Source organism: Gracilinanus agilis, chromosome 1 (genome assembly GCF_016433145.1).
Source record: "Gracilinanus agilis isolate LMUSP501 chromosome 1, AgileGrace, whole genome shotgun sequence".
Lineage (NCBI taxonomy): Eukaryota > Metazoa > Chordata > Mammalia > Didelphimorphia > Didelphidae > Gracilinanus > Gracilinanus agilis.
Genome location: NC_058130.1, coordinates 44,091,548 through 44,110,225, shown reverse-complemented (window position 1 = coordinate 44,110,225; position 18,678 = coordinate 44,091,548).

The window sequence follows — 18,678 nt, the reverse complement described above, 5'->3', positions numbered from 1 at the left end:
AGAAATGTTAAAATTAATTCAGGCCCTTCTAAGGCAGCTAGCTTTGCTGCAGTGTCTGCTTGGTGGTTCCCTCTAGAAACATGATCAGTTCTACCTGTATGGGCAGAGCAATGAACCACATCTAGGGCTTCAGGGATCTGGAGAGAAGAAAGGACTTCTTCAATGATTTCTGCATTTGAGATATATTTTCCAACTGAGGTTACAAATCCCCTTTTGAAGCCATAGCATATCCACTGCACAACATATTCCAATACATATCTAGAATCTGTGTAAATAGTTGTCTTCTTATCTTTGGGAATTATACAGGCATGTTTTTGAGCTATAAGTTCTGTACCTTGAGCACTTATATTTGAGGGCAGTGAAGCTCACCACACAGTGGCAAATTCTGTGACTACAGCTGCTCCAGTGTTGTGTATGCCCTCCCTCATGAAAGAAAAACTGTCAGTGAATAAGACTAAGTCTGTATTGTCTAAAGACTTTTCCAGGAGGCTATCTCGAGATTTTTCAGCCATGGACACTAAAGATTCACAACTGTCCAATAGTTCTCCTGAGATTGGTAAAGCAGGAAGCAAGGCTGTAGTATCTAGAACTGTAGAGTGCTTTAAGGTAATATTCTCATTACCTAACAAAGTTACCTTGTACGTAGTGAATCTTTGATCAGAAAATACCTATGTTCTATGTCTTAGCAACAATGCTTTGACTTCATGTGGGTACACCATGTTTAATGGGCATCCTAATACCAAATCAGCAGATTTAGTTACCAACAAAGCTGTGCAGCTACACCTTTAAAACAGGGTGGTGCTCCTGCAAATACTGGGTCCAGCTGGGCCAAATAATAAGCAACTGGATGCTGAACAGGTCCCAAAGGTTGAATTAAGACAATTGAAACGACCCCTCTGTTTGTGTACCTACAAAGTAAATTTTTTTTTTGGAATCTGGAATGCTTAGAACAGGGGCAGACAGGATAACCTGTTTTAATTTTGAAAGAGATGTCATGTATTCCACCTCTAATTTTAGTGGTTCAGGCACTGATTTTTTGGTCAGAGCTATAAGGGGCTTGGTGATTTCCCCATAGCAAGGGATTCACTGCCTACAAAATCCTGTTGCTCCTAAAATTGCCCTCAACTGTTTCTTAGTGGAGAGGGCACTCAATTTCTGAATACCTTCAATGTGCTTAGGGGAAATGGAGCAGGTACAGCAATCAAAACAAACCCTAAATGTTCCACTTTTGTGAAACACCACTGAACCTTTTTGCCTTAGAAGTCTTGTGGCCTCTCTTATTTAGCTCTGAAAGGAAATGTTTGCTATCTTCCTGGAATACTGTGGCATTTGGTGAGGCCAAGAGCAAATCATCTATAAACTGTATCAAAAGGCTCTCTTTAAATTTGATATTTTCCAAATCTTGTCTTAAAATCTATAAGAATAATGTGAAACTTTCCATGAACTCTTATGGTAATTGACACCATGTCCACTGGGAAGCTTTCCAGGTAAAGGTTAATATATTCTTTCAATATTCATGAATTAGGATTGAGAAAAATGCAGAGCACAAATATACCACAGTAAAATATGTGGCTCTACTGGGAATAGAGGAGAAATTATGAAAATATTTATTGAGCTCAGAATAGAATGTAATACAAAAAAAGTGTGGCCATCACCACTTCCCTGGATCGCTGCAGCACCCACCAGGGGGCGGTGGCACCCATTTTGTGAATCACTGCTCTAGAGGTTGGCAAAATTTCTGGCACACATTAGGTATTTTGCAAATGCTTCCTACTTGACTGATTGCGCCAAACTATACTAGGACCTTTGCCCCTATTTTTATCTTCTAAATACTCAGCCAAAGTATTTGGTGGCATTAACCACCCCTTATTTCAGTTGAGCCCCACAATGTTAGTTCCACTGAAGTATTTCAGAACAATCTCCTCTGACATGCCCAAGATTATTTTTCTTTATTCCATTCCCTTTTCTATCTTTTTTCTTTCTGTTAAACTAACATTCAGTGGAAGCTATCATTAACAGAGGGCAACAACTGAGGGTACATCGAAATTATGAAGCATACATTTTCCCATTTTCTATATCTAAGTATAGAAATATTGGCCTTCTTTAATATATTTTAACTCATTGTTGTTTCAGTTATTTATTCTTTTATTTTCAGAAAATCTAATAGCACACTGTCTGTGTCTTGTAATGTCCATTTTACTTCTGTGGTGCAAAGTTAGATGATATCCAGGATCAGAGCTGTCAATAGCAATTCTGACACCAGGGACAAACACCAGAAACTCCAACAGGAAATCATAATTAAGGATTGTGGTGATGGAGTCATGCAGGGACAACAACTTCAAGCACAATTCAAAAAACCTTAACACAGCAAAGAGGCTTTTTACACCTTATTCCCATCCACATATTCTGTGATCTAGCAACAGTAGCCTAATGTTTCTTGGAAGTTTCTTTTCCTAATCTCATGATTTTCTTATCTGTTCTTTAAGCCTGGAAGGTACATCTTCATGACCTCCATGTCCTGGTTTCTCTTGCTTTTTTCCTGACTCAACTAAAATCTTACCTTACCAAAAATATATTTTCTGACTAAGTATGTTTGTTTTTATACTGTTGGCAGAACACCCCAAAATATGGGTGTTTAAAACAAAATTCTGTTTCCTTTTTCCTACTTGCTATTGAGTCACAGATAGCTTCAAACTCTAATATAGCATGATCTTACTGAAATGAGGAGCACAAGTTAAAAATGCTGTTGATTGAGCAGAAAAAAGCTTTTTAGTTATGCAAGAGTTTAAAAAGGTACAGAAATTCCATATCCTTTTGGGATGAGTAGAAATAGGTTAGCAAACCCAGATTAAAGTAACATAATTTGATACACAGAGAAAAAATAAATATAAAGATGCTGAAGAATACTTCAAAGCTTTTATACATTTTTGCCTTGATTTCTTGCCACAAAATGTCTCTTTTTTCCTTTGAACTTTCTCAAAAAGTCTTTCTTGGTTATTTTCATTCAGTGATTTTCATGTGTATGTTTTTATTTTTACAATCTCTTGTTTAGCTAAACAAGACTCTGTTCGTGGTCTGGCTATATCTAACTTCTTGGTCATTCACTGGACCCATGTCGTGAGTCCGAGGCCAGTATTTTTATCAATTTAGAAAATAGAAATTTCCAAATTTATGATTTTTGTATATTGATTTTAAAGTTATTCTGAGAGATTTAATATGCACACTTTAATCACAACTGCTTTTAATTTCATGGAATGTTACCAGGATGGCTCTGAACTCACTTTCCATACTGTCCTTTTTTAACAACTTGTTCTGATGATTTTAGGGTTTTTTTTCCCTCCATACTAAGTACTCATCACAATTCTGTTGATATAGCATTGTTTAATTAAAAAAATAAAACCTTCTGAAATTTACCAGAAAGTATTTTAGCAATTGAGTTTGCTTTTTTTTTATATAGACATTGTCTATATACTCCTATTTGCCATTTCTTTGATATCTGACACTTTCTCTTTCATATTTGATAAACTAGATAAAATAGACTTGACTGTTAAGAAAACCAATGTTTGTCTTCCACTTTTTAATATTTGTTGAAAATTTACTTAAAGGTTACATTACAAAATTCCTATTCTAGATTATATTAAGACAGTATTATTCAACTTTACTTAAGAATATCACTTGACACTCAAATACTTATTCACCTACAAAATGTACATAACTAATAACCACTTGACATATTTAGTATGATTTTAAATCTTTGAAAAGTGTGTTTTGTCAAATTCCCATCCAGGTTTCATAACTTGGGCTATCAATATGACTAATTCAAGGTCGGAGGTTCTTTATTCAGACATTTACTCAAGGCGATGATTAAAGTAACTTCGGATTCTTCTGTGGAGAATACAAGAGTGTGGACCTGGTTAATTTATAAATTATGAGCTATACCAAAGGTGTCACACATATGGCCTGTGTCACCTACCCTAGATTAAAATGTAATTGAAAATATTTAACAAAATAAAAGACAATAAAATAAACATAACATTACATTTTAAAGTTAATTGACTTCATGCAGTTTGCAGGAATCTTATGTACATATGAGTGACCCTTTTTTTCTATTTGCACTTGACCCCATTGATCTAGATTACTACAAGAAAGATGAAATATTTTATTAGTATCACTGTCATTTCAAAAGAAATTGAAAGAAGCTCCCAATACAATGTGAAAACTCTTTGGCAAACTAAATGCACTGTACAAAATGGGATAGTGAGGATGAGTTGTCATCCGAAGAAAATATTACTGTTGATGAGATTACACATCCATTTCATTATATGGAATATACCTAAATATAAGTGAATGATATTTCTCATTCTAAGAGATCCTGGAGTAATGACATTTTAGCCTTTTGACCCAAGGTATTGGCCAATGGCTATGGATATTTTGAAACTTTGACTCTACTTTGTATCTGAACCTTTCCCAATAATAATGACCATAATGATGGCAGATTAAATACTTTAGGTTTAATCTATTTACTGACTAACTTATTAGAAAATATTTATTTTAAAACAGTTTATTACTTTAAAAGAACTTTATCTTGTTTCAAAAACTTACGACATTATGAATTTGTGTAAAACATGTGGTTGGAAAATGAAAGTAGAAATATGGACAATTCAGTGCTTAGTGCTTTCTACAACCAAACTAACTAAAGCCTTAAATTTTGTATTTTAACTTTTTAGTAGCTATCAGATCATTGATTCAGTGTTCCCTATTCAGGGACATGAATATCCTTTGGGACATTTTGTGCCTGAGATGACAAGGATGCTGTAGCCAAAATGAAATTTGGAGCCTAATTTTAAATTGAATCTCAACCTCCAGAGTAAACAATAGATGGAGGCTGCCTATTAAATCATCAACTTTTAATTAAATCCTTTTTCAGCTGTAAGTTCCCTATACTAAACTCTGTGATAAATGCATTGTATTTTAATGGGGTTATATTTTGTTCTAAACCCATATAAGAAAAGTTCCATATGTTATTTACTAAGTTTCCAAGAAAAGAGAAATTTTCAACTTGAGTTTGGTGATCATTTTTCATGAAATATATTACATGGTAACCTAATTAAAGATAGGAGCCCCATGAGATTCCTGTTGTGTTCAAGTCTTAAGAATTGTAGAAACAAAATAAAATCATCTGAACCATATAGGAAGCTTTAGATATAAACTTTAGATATAAACAGGTACTAATCAGCAACTTCTTTAGAAACTCTAGAATAACAATTTTCAACAGCATGTCATAAGGCATACCTATGTTCTAAACTTTACCAAAACTACATTAGAGGTCTGCAAAGTTTGGGAAGGTTGGCAAACAATTGACCCAGGTATGATTCACAAAATAATTTAGGTAAAATTCATCCTATCCTGAAGTTATCAAATCTCTGTCTTTGGGCTAACTACATGGCATAGTGACTAAAGCTGCAGGTCTTGAGTCTAGAAGACTTGATTCTAAATCTTGCCCCAGATTGTGATCCTGGGCAAGGTGTTTAACTTCTTTTTGCCATAGTCTCCTCATTTGTGTAATGGAGAGAATAATAGCATCTACCTCCCAGGGTCCTCCTGATAATTAGATGAATTAATATTTATTAAATGCTTAGCACAATACCTAACAGGAAGTAAATATGATGTAATTGTTCATACTAACAATTATTATTAGGATTATTACCTGAAATAAAATATAAATTAAACCAGTTCTAAAACTAACAGAAAAAAAAACAAAAAGAAAATCAAGGAAAGCTCCCTGGAGTACCACATTTAGTCCTCAAGGTGGTAGAATATGCATCCATGAATAAAATCCACATTCAGAATAAACTTTAACAAACTGAATTTTTAAAATCTTATCATATGCAAGGAGGAATAAGGTACTAGGAATGTAAAGCTTAAAATTCACGCAGTCCTTGAACTTAAAGTCTTTACAATTTTCTAGGGGGTATAATCCATGAATACAAATAACAGTTACATCAGGAAAGATATGATTACATTCCCCAACTGACAAATGGTCAAGGGATATGAATAGGCAATTCTCAGATGAAGAAATCACAACTATTAATAAACACATGAAAAAGTGTTCTAAATCCCTTCTGATTAGAGAAATGCAAATAAAAATATCTCTGGAGGGGCACCAATACACTAGAATATGGAACTATGCACAAAGGGCTTTAAATGAATGGCTGCCTTTCAATCCAGCCATACCACTGCTGTGTTTGTACCCCAAAGAGATAATAAGGAAAAAGACCTGTACAAAAATATTCATAGACACACTCTTTGTGGTGGCAAAAATTTGGAAAATGAGGAGGTGTCCATTGATTGACGAATGGCTGAGTAAATTGTGTTATGTATTGGTAATGGGATGTTATTGTGCTGAAAGGAATAATGAATTGGAGGAATTCCATGTGAGCTGGAACAAGCTCCAGGAATTGATGCAGAGTGAAAGGAGCAGAACTAGAACATTGTACACAGAGACTCATACATTATGGCACAATCGAATGTAATAGACTTTTCTACCAGTAGCAATGAAATGATCCAGGACAATCAGAGGAACTTAGGAGAAATAACTCTATCCATATCCAGAGAAAGAACTGTGGGAGTTGCATGCAGAAGAAAAACACATAATTGATCGCGTGGTTCAATGGGGATATGATTGGGGTATTGGTGCTAAAAGATCATTCTATTGCAAATATGAATAATATGTAAATGTATTTTGAAAAATAATACATGTATAACCCAGTGGAATTGCTTGCCAGCTCTGGGAGGGGTAATGAGAAGGGATGGGAAAAATCATGAATCATGTAACCTTGGAAAAAAGTCTAAATAAAAAAATAAAAATTTTAAAAAGAAAAAGATGATCAGTAGAAAAGGAGAAACATAAATAAAATTGTGTGAAAAATTAGGGGAAGAAATTATCGTCACCAGCTAGAAGCATGGAATAGGAGATGGGAATTTAGAGAAAAGTTAGGCAATCTGCAAATGGGGAATGGGCAAGATTGAAGTTTGTTCTAAGCTTCAGTAAAGCAGGATGATGAGAGGTAAGTGTAAGAATATAGGTGAGACTTAGGACATGATGAAGAATAGTTCTGAGAGAAGGAAGGGTACACAGAGTGAGATTGTTACGGTCTGACTGCCAGAATAAAGTTTATAGAGAGGGAAGTTGTGTAATAGAAAGAGGTAAACTTAGACAATTAAAACCAGAATTTAAATCCCAGGCTCTCATTAACTACCTCTGGTACCATGGACAATCACTCATTTTCACTTTCTTTATCAGCAAAATAGGAATAATATAAAGTTCAAAAACTTACACTGTCTTACACTGAGTTGTGAGAGAAATGTGCTGTAAATCTCAGAAGATTTGATTGTTATTAATATTGTTTTATTTGTTAGGAAATATGCCAATTAATCAATATACATTCATGGTACAGTAGAAACTATAGCACATACTTTTGATATAATCTTGGGCAAATTTATTTATCTTAACTGGATCTCAGTTTCTTCTTCTAGAAGATGACAGGTTTTGGTTTGTTATTTTTTGAAGTCCTTTCCAATTCTAAATCTATGGAGTTATGAAATATGACCCAACTTTGGTCCAGATGCTTTGATATCTTTTAGATGTGAAAATAAAAATGAAACAGTTCCTGCCTTCAGTAAATTTTCATTCAACAGGACATGGTATTTAGATGTGTAAATACAAAATATATAATACAAATGGAAGAAGGTACCAGTAACTTGGAAGATCTAGAAAGGTCTCATGTGGAAGGTAATAAGTATCTGAGTTTTAAAGGAAATGAGACATTGCCTGAGATAGAAAGAAGGAGACACATTCTATGCATCTGAAATAGCCTGTAAAATAAAAAGAAAAACAAAATAAAATGAATTAAAATTCATGAATTCATGAATGAGAAATGTATTGTTGCAATGAATAACAGCCAAGTTAGGTAAAGTATAAACTAGTGCTTGGAAGAACAGTTAGTAGTACATTATTATATTCATTCACAAGAAAAGAGATGAGTTTCTTTATAGTCAGGGCCATTTATAGAGGAGAGGAGTGATAATATTAGACCTTTGCTTTACCAATCAGAGGCTATTTTAAATAGAATAGGAATAAAGCAAGGAGGAATCTACAAGGAAGGCTATTGAACTGACCATTTGTTTAAAAAAATCTGTTTCCTTTAAGCTTCTTCCCTTTTCTTATACTTGCTAACATAAGATGACCAGCCAAGGACCTGTCGCCTTTTTGGCTAATTTCCTAGGATGTCTTCTGGTGTAGATGAACATGATTTCCTACATTCAAGGATTTCCTGACTCTCATATAAGTCAGTCCACAAATTGTGTAGTAGTTCAGATATTCAGAAGGAGTGATTCATATGGGTAGAAATACCTTTCAAATTCCGGCAGTTTCCAATGATGATTTTTAGCAGAAATAGTTTCAATTTTTGAAGCACTTTAAAATATGATTTCAAGATTTCAGTGGATAATATTTCTTATTAATGGACAGTAAGCGTGTGCATCTTCATTGACCCTTTGTGTTACAATGAGATCCTACATTGCCTGTGGTCCATTTTGCATCCACAAAATGGGTTTGCTATAGAGTATCAGTTGTAAAAGCCCATCTCTTCTGATATCATAAAGCAAATTGATCAAGGATGCCCTCAAGATTTATGTCGACAGCTGTGACAAAGATTCTGTACTCTGTTCTTTCTCCACCACTGGCTATTTTCATAGGCAATACTATGTATAATTTTCCAGTTTTCGTGTTTATAATGCTATATAAACAAGTAACAATTCTAAAACTCATTGCCATTGTTTGGCATTTATGTGCCAAAGCTTTCCAAGAAGATCAAATGAAAGACAGCATGTGATCCAGATGGGAACTTTTGCTAATGGCAATGTTCAGGAGGACTTCAATGAGAGAATTAAGGGGATAATTATTTGTGTAATTTTTGTGTCTATGTGGAATTTTTCTACAGTGCCTGACACAGTATCATGAGAAATTAAGTTTAAGAAGAACTTTATTATGGTAATGGAAATAAAGATTATATTTGTGTAAGTAGTATAATTAAAACAACATTGGCTTAGGAGTCTGGGAAGCAGGGTTCTAAACCCAGCAGTGATATAGGTGACTTTAGTCATTTTCTATCTCTCTCAGTTTCTTCAAATGGAAAATGATGGATTTGAATTTATGATTATACATTCTCTTCTAGCTCTAAAATCCAATGGTTTCCTATCTCTGTTTTCTGATAAAGCATCATTAATAAATAATGACTACTGAAATATGTCTCTGGTGAAAATTCTTGGTTCTATAGTTGCTAGTAAAATGGACCCATTATAATGTTGCCCCCAAACAAAATTAATAGTTACTTAGAATTAATTTTGCTCTATAAAAATTATTCTCAGGTTTACATGGCATATTATCATGCAAAATAAAATTTGTTTCCAAACTTAGAATAGTGAAAGTAGTAGTAGGTGCTTAATAAGTGTTTATTGAATATTGGCTTCATTTAAAACTCATAGTCAGAGGCAGCTGGGTAGCTCAGTGGATTGAGAGCCAGACCTAGAGACGGGAGGTCCTGGGTTCAAATCTGACCTCAGACACTTCCCAGCTGTGTGACCCTGGGCAAGTCACTTGACCCCCATTACCTACCCTTACCACTCTTCCACCTATAAGTCAATGCACAGAAGTTAAGGGTTTAAAATTTAAAAAAAAATTTTTTAAATGTAAAAAAAAAACCTCATAGTCATTAAGCGTACCATCCATACTTGGGTATGTTTGAATTGTACTTGCAAAATACAATTCATGTTGACATTTCACTTCCAATTTCTTCCCATGAATGGGTTTGCTACATAACATAAGAGCTTAAAGAAACAAGATAATAATTTTTTGTCACACATAAGAATTTGGCTTATGGAATCAAGGACATTGAAAAATATTACACTATGTATATATGTGTATTATGTAATATATATATATATATATATATATATATATATATATACCAGTATATATATTTATTATCACTCATAAACCAAAACAAACAAATCCAATTGAGCACTTGCTTACTGTGATTATTTGCAGTGGTCTGTGGTAGAGAATATTGAATGGTATATATAGAAATTCTAATTCATAATTGTTTACAATAGTTAATATAAGGGCAAACTGGAAGGGAACTGTTACAAGTGAAAAGATGATGATGAATTATTTCACTATAATAATGAACATTAAGGGCAAGTTGCTTCTAAAAGTCAGTTTTGATATTTCACTATTTTTTCCATCAAAAAACCTTTTCTAAGTTCCCACTATGTTCCAGTCACTGTACTAAGAAATAGGGGTCCAAATAAAGCTATAGATTATCTCAACTCTCAAGGAGCTCAGAGTTTAACAAGAAAGGCATCATGAAAAAAATTATCTTCAAAACAACAGGATACATGGAAGATAACCAATAGAGGAAAGGCATTAGCATTAAGGAAGATCAGTAAAAGCTTCCTGTATAAAGTGGAATTTTAGCAAATATTTTAATAAAAATCAGGGAAGCCAGGAGGTGGAGATGAGGAGAGAGAGAACTGCAGGCATTGCTAAACCCAGTGAAAATGCCTGAAGATAGACTTTCAAAGGAAACCAGTGTGTCTTAATTGCAAAATGCAAGATGGGTGTGTATTAAGGTGTAAGAAAACTGGAGAGGTAGGGAGGCAGGTCCTAAAGGACTTGAATACCAATCAGAGGATTTTATATTTGATCCTAGAGGTGATAGGGAAACACTGTAGTTCAGTGGTGAGGGAGTGGAGGTGACATGGTTAGGGTTGTATTTTAGGAATACCATTTTAATAGTTGAGTGGATAGTGGACTGAAGAGGGGAAAGACTTGAGGCAGAGTGACCAAGCTCTTGAAATTATCTCTGCATGAGGCAATAAGGACCTGAACCAGGGTGGTGGCAGTGTCACAGGGGAGAAAGAGGCATGTAACAAAGATATTTTATCAAATGACATAATAGCATAGTGCTTGGCACATAGTTTTCATTTAATAAGGGCTTATTCCATTCCATTTTATTTCATTTCATGAAGATTAAAATCTATATGCCTCACCAATAGATTGAATGAGTGGTGTGACAGAATGAAGATTGGAACATGACAAAAAAGATTATGAGATGGATGACAGGAAGGATTGTAGAACTCTTAACAGTAATAAAGAAGTTAGGAAGGAAGGAGAGTAGGAGAAAAGATAAATTCAATTTGGGACAGTTTGAGTTTAACATATCTAGGGGATATACATGGAGTATCTTTAACTATATCTACTCCTTCATGAATTTGTATGGAAAAGCACAACTTCAATTTCTTAATTTATTTTGTCAGAATTCCTAGTAAAAAACAGTCAAATCTTCCTTCCTGCCATATTATCCACATATGGAAATCTTTAATTTGATTTGCACACGATTCACCTAATATCATTCTTAATATAGTATTACTCAGTTGGTCCCAGAGTTTCTCCAACTGAAAAATTTTTGTTTCTTTTCATATTTTTACATTGTTTTATTCTGTTTCTTTTTTGTTTATGTAATTCATTCAATCATTTCATGTCACGGAGATGCTTTATGGTAAAATTTAAACAGTATTTTCTCATGAAATATTTAAAGCAAAAGATAACTACAATTTAAAACAAACCCCTAGTTTTCTCCAGAAAGAAATATTTTTTTCTTTTTAACACATTTTGTGTTTAAATTACAAAACATTTTAATTTATAAACTGCCTTGCTTTCTGCAACTAAAACAGTCAAGCAAAGCAAAACAAGTTCTTCTTTTCCCTCCGTGGGGGCACTTGGTATGGTCAGCAAGACAATGTAGTGGGCCATATTCTTTCAAGTTGCACGTTTTATTTTGTATCTTCATAGTTTCGCTATTTTAAAAATGTTTTCTATATTAATAGTTGTCATTAATCATTCAGTGGATTTTCTCTTCACACTGATTATCAATTTATCCATTATGAAAGAATTACTTTTCATTTAAAAAATAGAAGACAAAACTGCTACAAACTTTAAGCAGATTTTATTGGCACATTTAATTTCCACATTGCATCTTCCTTAAACAATTAAACTTAAATTTTACTATTGCATATTTATGATGATTATATGCACCCATTCATTATTTATTTCCATTTTAATAACTGAATTGTTGCCTTTTTCATGGTAGTAGCAAAATCTTCTCATCCTCTAATTATAAAACTGAATGAAATTGAGAAATAAAATAAATATTGTGTTAATTTTAATTTCCAAATGAGACTAATTATTTTTAAACTAATTGAACATTGAAGATATATATTAATAGCTAATCTGTGTTTTGAATCTCCATCTTCCCCTATGGTCATGACAGAGACAAACTACATCAAAGTTAAGATTTGCCACCAATTCAAATTCAACACACATACAAACATATTTCCTTCTGATAGTAAATGCAACTCGATGATTATAAAAGAGTTTTATAATATCATATACAATGATTATATATGTTATGTAATGTACGTATGCATATTCTATGTTCTTTAAATTGCATTCACAGTCAAGAGGCAATTTGTTAGATTAGTCTCACTTTTATCAACTTTTGGTTAAAACTTTGAAAAATTGATATATTTTTTCTGTGAGTTGTACCTAGAGAATACCAAATACTTTTCATCATGGCTTCATATCCTCTCTGAGAGAATATCAAGGGAAACCATTCCTCTAAGTAACCTAAGTTGGGTATATATCTGAGAATGGGATTTATGTTCAGAAAAGTCTGATTTAGATTGAATTGAAATCATCACCATAGAAATCAACACTGTTTCTCTTTATTATTTAAGGAAAGCGAGAATTCCAAGAGGCAGACTCTCAGAATGTGCTTCCCTAAAACTTTCCTAATTTATTCAGCAGTAAGAGCCCAATTTTTTTTCCAGAAGATTTGTTCATCTCTGATAATGAAACATTTTTTTGTAACTGATGGGATTTCATCACTCCATGCCTCCCACCAGTCCCCTTTGTTAAGTGGCTTCATACCCACTTCAACAGATTTAGGAATGTGATCAACCATCACCACATCATCTCCTAGAATTTATCAAGACACCTGTAGTGAATATAGAGGCTGGTAAATGTACGGCTTCTCATATATTTTTTCTTATTGGAATGTGGTGGTAGAGAAGTGTGTCGGCTCATATTTTTATTTTCCTGATGTATGCTTGTTTCTGTTTATGTGATTCCTCTCTATGGCCCTTGCCTAGTCCCACAAGGAAAGATTGGGTCTAAGAAATTAACATTGTGGAAACTTTTAAACAGACAATTAGTGGAGTGTTTTGAAAGTCTCAAGAGTAAATCACTATGTATAGGGGAGGCATTTATAATTAAACCAATAAACAGCTTTCTTCATTTCTTCACCCATATATATGTACATATATATATATATATGTATATATAGTATCAGTTTGCTTGTTATTTTGAACAACTGTTTACCTGATCTTTTCCTTTGAATTTAATTTTTAAATAAACAAGCATATGTACTACTATCTGTAGCTCTACCAATTAGGGAAAAAAAAGAACCCAAGTGACCTGTTTACATTAAAATGCTGCCTTCTTTTTTTCACATTTGTATCATAGCATGATTGAATTGAGACCACAAGGGGCCCTAGTGCTCAGTTCTTCCAACCTCCTCAGTTCATCAATGAAGAAATAGAGGCCAACACAAAAGAAGTTGATTTGTTAATAGTCACAAAGAATAGAAGTGTCAGAACTTTTAATATTTTTAAGGAGACATATCTCTATATTAGGTTCATGGGATTATCATTTTAAATCAGGAGAAGGAACTATGAGGTCATTGAGTATAAGTGATCATAAATTCTATTTTTTATGAGGAAACTTAGATATGGATAGCTTAAATGGTTTTTATAGCTTCAAATATCCAGAAAACAATGAAGACTTGAAATAAACTTAAATTTCATCAGTCTTTTTTTCCTATGTTCTACTACCAATCTTTCTTGGTTTGTTTGTTTCTCTCTTGAAAGAAATCTCTTCTACTAATATTAGGGAGTGTAATGCTTTTTTTAAAGAGTAGATTTGTGGAGATTGAACATAAAACAAAACGCACCAAATGACACATTTCCTTTAAAAGCTGGGGTGATAATAGAAATGCCAGAATGTACATTTTAAATTAGAACTTAGTTTCTTAAAGTTACCATCATAATATCTGCATGGAAATCTCTGTGTAAAGTTATAATGATAACTATATGATTGTTATTATTCTATTTATTATATGTTATTGTTATTATAGTATAATAATGAAATTAGGTAAAATCCTAACCTTGTGTTAAATGCAAGATTCAACTTGCAAAAGTCAACAAATATTCCCCCCCACAAGTTAGACATTTCTGATTGCATTCTAAAAAATGAAGTTTTCTAAAAGACAAACCTTCTTCCCATGTTTATGTTTTGATGACTCCTATTGCATCCAGTAAGTTAGGAGGGGGCTGGAGGACAAATTATGTGGGCAATTTTTCTATGCTTAAAAAAACTAATAAACTACAACTCTATGGTCTGCACCTATGTAATCTGAACCAGCCTCCAACCTAAGGCTCTTATAGTGTTCTAATTCATTTTTTAAAAATCTAATAGATAATTGAGGATGAATAGGAAGTGGGAAAAAATCTTCTCATAGTTTAAACCTCTTTACCCAATCAGCATTCACTCAGGAAGACATTAATTACACCTAGTGGTGTCATGTAGATTTTTGTGGAGTGTAGTCTAGATAATATATTTAAAAGAGTGAGACTTAGCCTCCAAAATGATAGGAAATGAAGTCTCTCTAGAGATGTTTCATCTACATTGAATTAAAAGTAACACAATTTATTTTTATTTGTAAAAATAGTCAATAGCCCTTGAGATAACTAGAGATACAAAATCAGGGTAGGGAACCATTGGGCTAGAGGGGAGGGATAATGTTGGTTTTCAGTACTCTTTTTAGAAAATGCCAAGAGCAAAGAGACATTTAATAAACAGTATTTGTTGTTAACCATAAAACCCCCACTATAAGTAGAAACAAAATGACAGCAATATTCATAAGAAGAATACTCAAGGGGAAAAACACAACAAAACAGTGACACGGTATGATGCTCATTCTTCAATTCTAGCAACAGTGAAAGACCAAAATTAATAGGAATTGTTCATCCTGAAGAGAGATGAAATCAGCCCCTGTAGCTATGTTTTACTTAAGTGTTCAGTAGAGTTTTTGCTTCTGTATAACAATAAGCTTACATGAAACATTCAAATGTCACACTTAACAAAATCGCATTTTAAATGGAAGTGGCCTTTTGAAAGAAAAGATTCTTTTTAATGATACAACAGATTATTACTGCTACAAAGGTAAATATATCAAGTACAGAAATATGAATATGGGAATAAAAGGCAAATATAAACATATGTTAGTGAATAAAAAATGGTTAAAATTAAATATTAATATAGAGAACCCTCCCCCTGCCCATATCCACAGGAAGTATTTCCTATATCTACTGTAGATGGCTAAAAACTGAGAATACAAGTGAATATCTGCTATTAACTACAGAGAAGTGAAACAGTAAATTATTAAATCATTGGATACAGGGGCGACACAACAGCACTACTAGAATCACCATAAAAATGTCTTTAGGGTCATTATTATAGTAAATAAGGACTTTCTTAAAAACTACAACAGATGTGATCGGTGAGATACTACAACACTACAACAAATATGCAACAAATGAAATCAGGGAGACATAGACAGACTGAAGGAAAATTTAATATAGGACCTTGAGTATGGGAAGAAAAGAAAAGTCATGCACTGGACTGACTGACTTCACCATTTTATAACCTATACTCACTTGAGAGATGATTCGAAATTCATAAACTATTTTTATATATATTACATTTTGGAATTGTACATATTTTTCATTTTTTCCCCAATGTTTAACTTTGGGTAACTGAATCACTTATTACCAATTCAGCAGTTTTGGGGGCACAACTTTAATCTTATAGATAGCATAATTAGGAAAAAATCCCAACAACATTAGTTTGGAGTCTTACATTCTAGCCTTTGATATGCCAGTATTTTACATCCTTGATAGGATAATAGATTAAGAACAAAAGGGATTTCAGATGCCATTTAATTTTTGTTGTTCTGCAGTCCCATCTTCCTCTTCCTGTGGCCAATTGTTCCTGGAGTTTTCTTGGCAAAAATACTAGAGTGGTTTGCCATTTCCTTCTATACAGGCAGGAATTAAGTCACACACCAGGGTCACACAGCTAAGGGTTCGATGTCACATTTGAACTCTCCTCTTTCTGACTTTAGGCCTGATACTCTATCCACTGTTTCACCTATTTAGAACAACCCCTTATTGCATAATTAAAGAAAGCAAGGTTCAGAGAGATAAGGCAGCTAAATGATATAATGGATAGACTGCTGAACAGGAAATTAGGACTTCAAGTACAAGTCAAACTTAAGATAACAGTTATGTGACTCTGGGAAAGTCACTTAACCTCTGACTGTTACAATTTCCTTATCTCTCAAATGAATAACTTTTTTCTGGATTTGTTGTGAGTAGAAAGTGGATTAATATATATAAAGTTCTTGCAAAAGTATGATGTGATATATAAAGGCTAATAATAATAATAATAATAATATATATCACATCTGGAACTCTGAGTAATAATAATAATTATTATTATTACTCAGAGTTCCAGATTGTAGAAGCAATATTTGAGCATGTCTTCTTACTGAAAGAGTACTTTTTCCTTTGGACCATGCTTTATTTCAATACCATTAAGATATGTATTTTCATTAATTTTCGATAGACCTACTGAAATAGATCTCAACTATTCCAGACTTTTGGAAAGATCTTCATGAATTAGGATAGCCCCCCCACCCCAATTTAACATCTAGATACCATCTCTCTTTTGTTATACCTTTCACAACTTAATTTCCTACCATGGCATGGTTCTGACCCTGGGGAATTCTTGATTGTTTGGGTAGACTGTCAGAATGAACACTCCACTTGAACAACTTTTCACAACCATGGATTAGTCTTATGATACTCTCAAACACCTGTTATCTACATAATATTGGTCCACTCAATTCATGGATAGATAGCTGAATTTTAAACCAGACCTTCATTCTCTTCAACTGTGTATTGACTGAATTGGATTAAAAAAATCTCTAAATTTCTTCTAGCTCTAATGTACTGCTAGGGGGCGGCTGGGTAGTTCAGTGGATTGAGATCCAGCCGTAGAGATGGGAGGTCCTGGGTTCAAATCTAGCCTCAGACACTTCCCAGCTGTGTGTCCCTGGGCAAGTCACTTGACCCTCATTGCCTACCCTTACCACTCTTCTGCCTTGGAGCCAATACACAGTATTAATTCCAAGACGGAAGGTAAGGGTTTAAAAAAATCTAATGTATTGCTATCTTTGTAATATATATTAGTTCTTTTTCTTAATTTTTCATTTGGATTTTAACTGAAAGCATCTGTTTCAGGTGCTTGGCAAATAGAGAAGATTTATTTTTCTTGACTCATTGATTTAGAGGTTGCTAGTCATCCTTGTGTCAGGCTGTCTCTGCTCTAAATGTATTCATTCATTTTGTCTGCTATTCTCACCCTGCCATTTATTTTATTTTTTAATAATTTTATTAATAAAATTTTATGACTTAAATTTTCCCCTATATCCCAATTGTTGTCCAACCTAGACAGTCATCCTCTAAAAAGAAATTTTAAGCAAATGTAAAATGAAAAAAGAAGAGGAGTAAATTCACAAACTCAATCATCATATATTGAAGGAATCTTAAAATATATACCATTATCTACATACAGACTTTCTACAAAGGAGTTGCAGGGGAGCTGTATTTTCCTATATTGCTTCTTTAGAGCCATGATTGTTCTTTGTTTATTTTTTCTTCTTTATACCTGATTTATTATTTGATTTAATTGATTAACTTAATGTAAAGTACAGTTAAGCTTCACTCAGACATAAATGAGGAAAATGAGTTCAGGAAAAAGAACACTTTCTTTTTACCTGCAAAGGACACATAGTGGCACTCAAGCCTAGAGTTTAAGTTTTTTGGCTCTCATTCAGTGCTCTGCATAATATGCTATTAGGTTAGACCACCCAGCAAGTATCTTGCCTGGGCTAGGAAAAGATAGATAGTTAGATGTTGATGTTGATGATTATTATGTTGATGATATTTATATTGATGAAATTGATGTTGATAAAGTTGATGATGATGTTGTTGATGATGATGATGATGATTCAATTTGGAGTTGGAGGCTTTCTTTCCATTGAACCTTTCTGACCCTTCCCTCTATAATAACTAAAATTTTCTTGAAGACAGTCTCCAACCTCTTTCAGTCTTTCATTGTATTGGTCTTCTCCTTCCCTCCCCTCATGCTCTTATTTATGAAATATAAAATTACCCCATTTTATTTCTTTTCCCAGTTCTCTTAGTATTATCCTCTTTTATACCCCTAGTTTATATATGTAGATAGATAGATAGATAGATAGATAGATAGATAGATAGATAGATAGATAGATAGATAGATAGATACAAACTGTAAAGGAGTTTGTCACTGTTTCCTCTAAGTATGCTTCTTCTAGCTAACCTGATGATAATAAA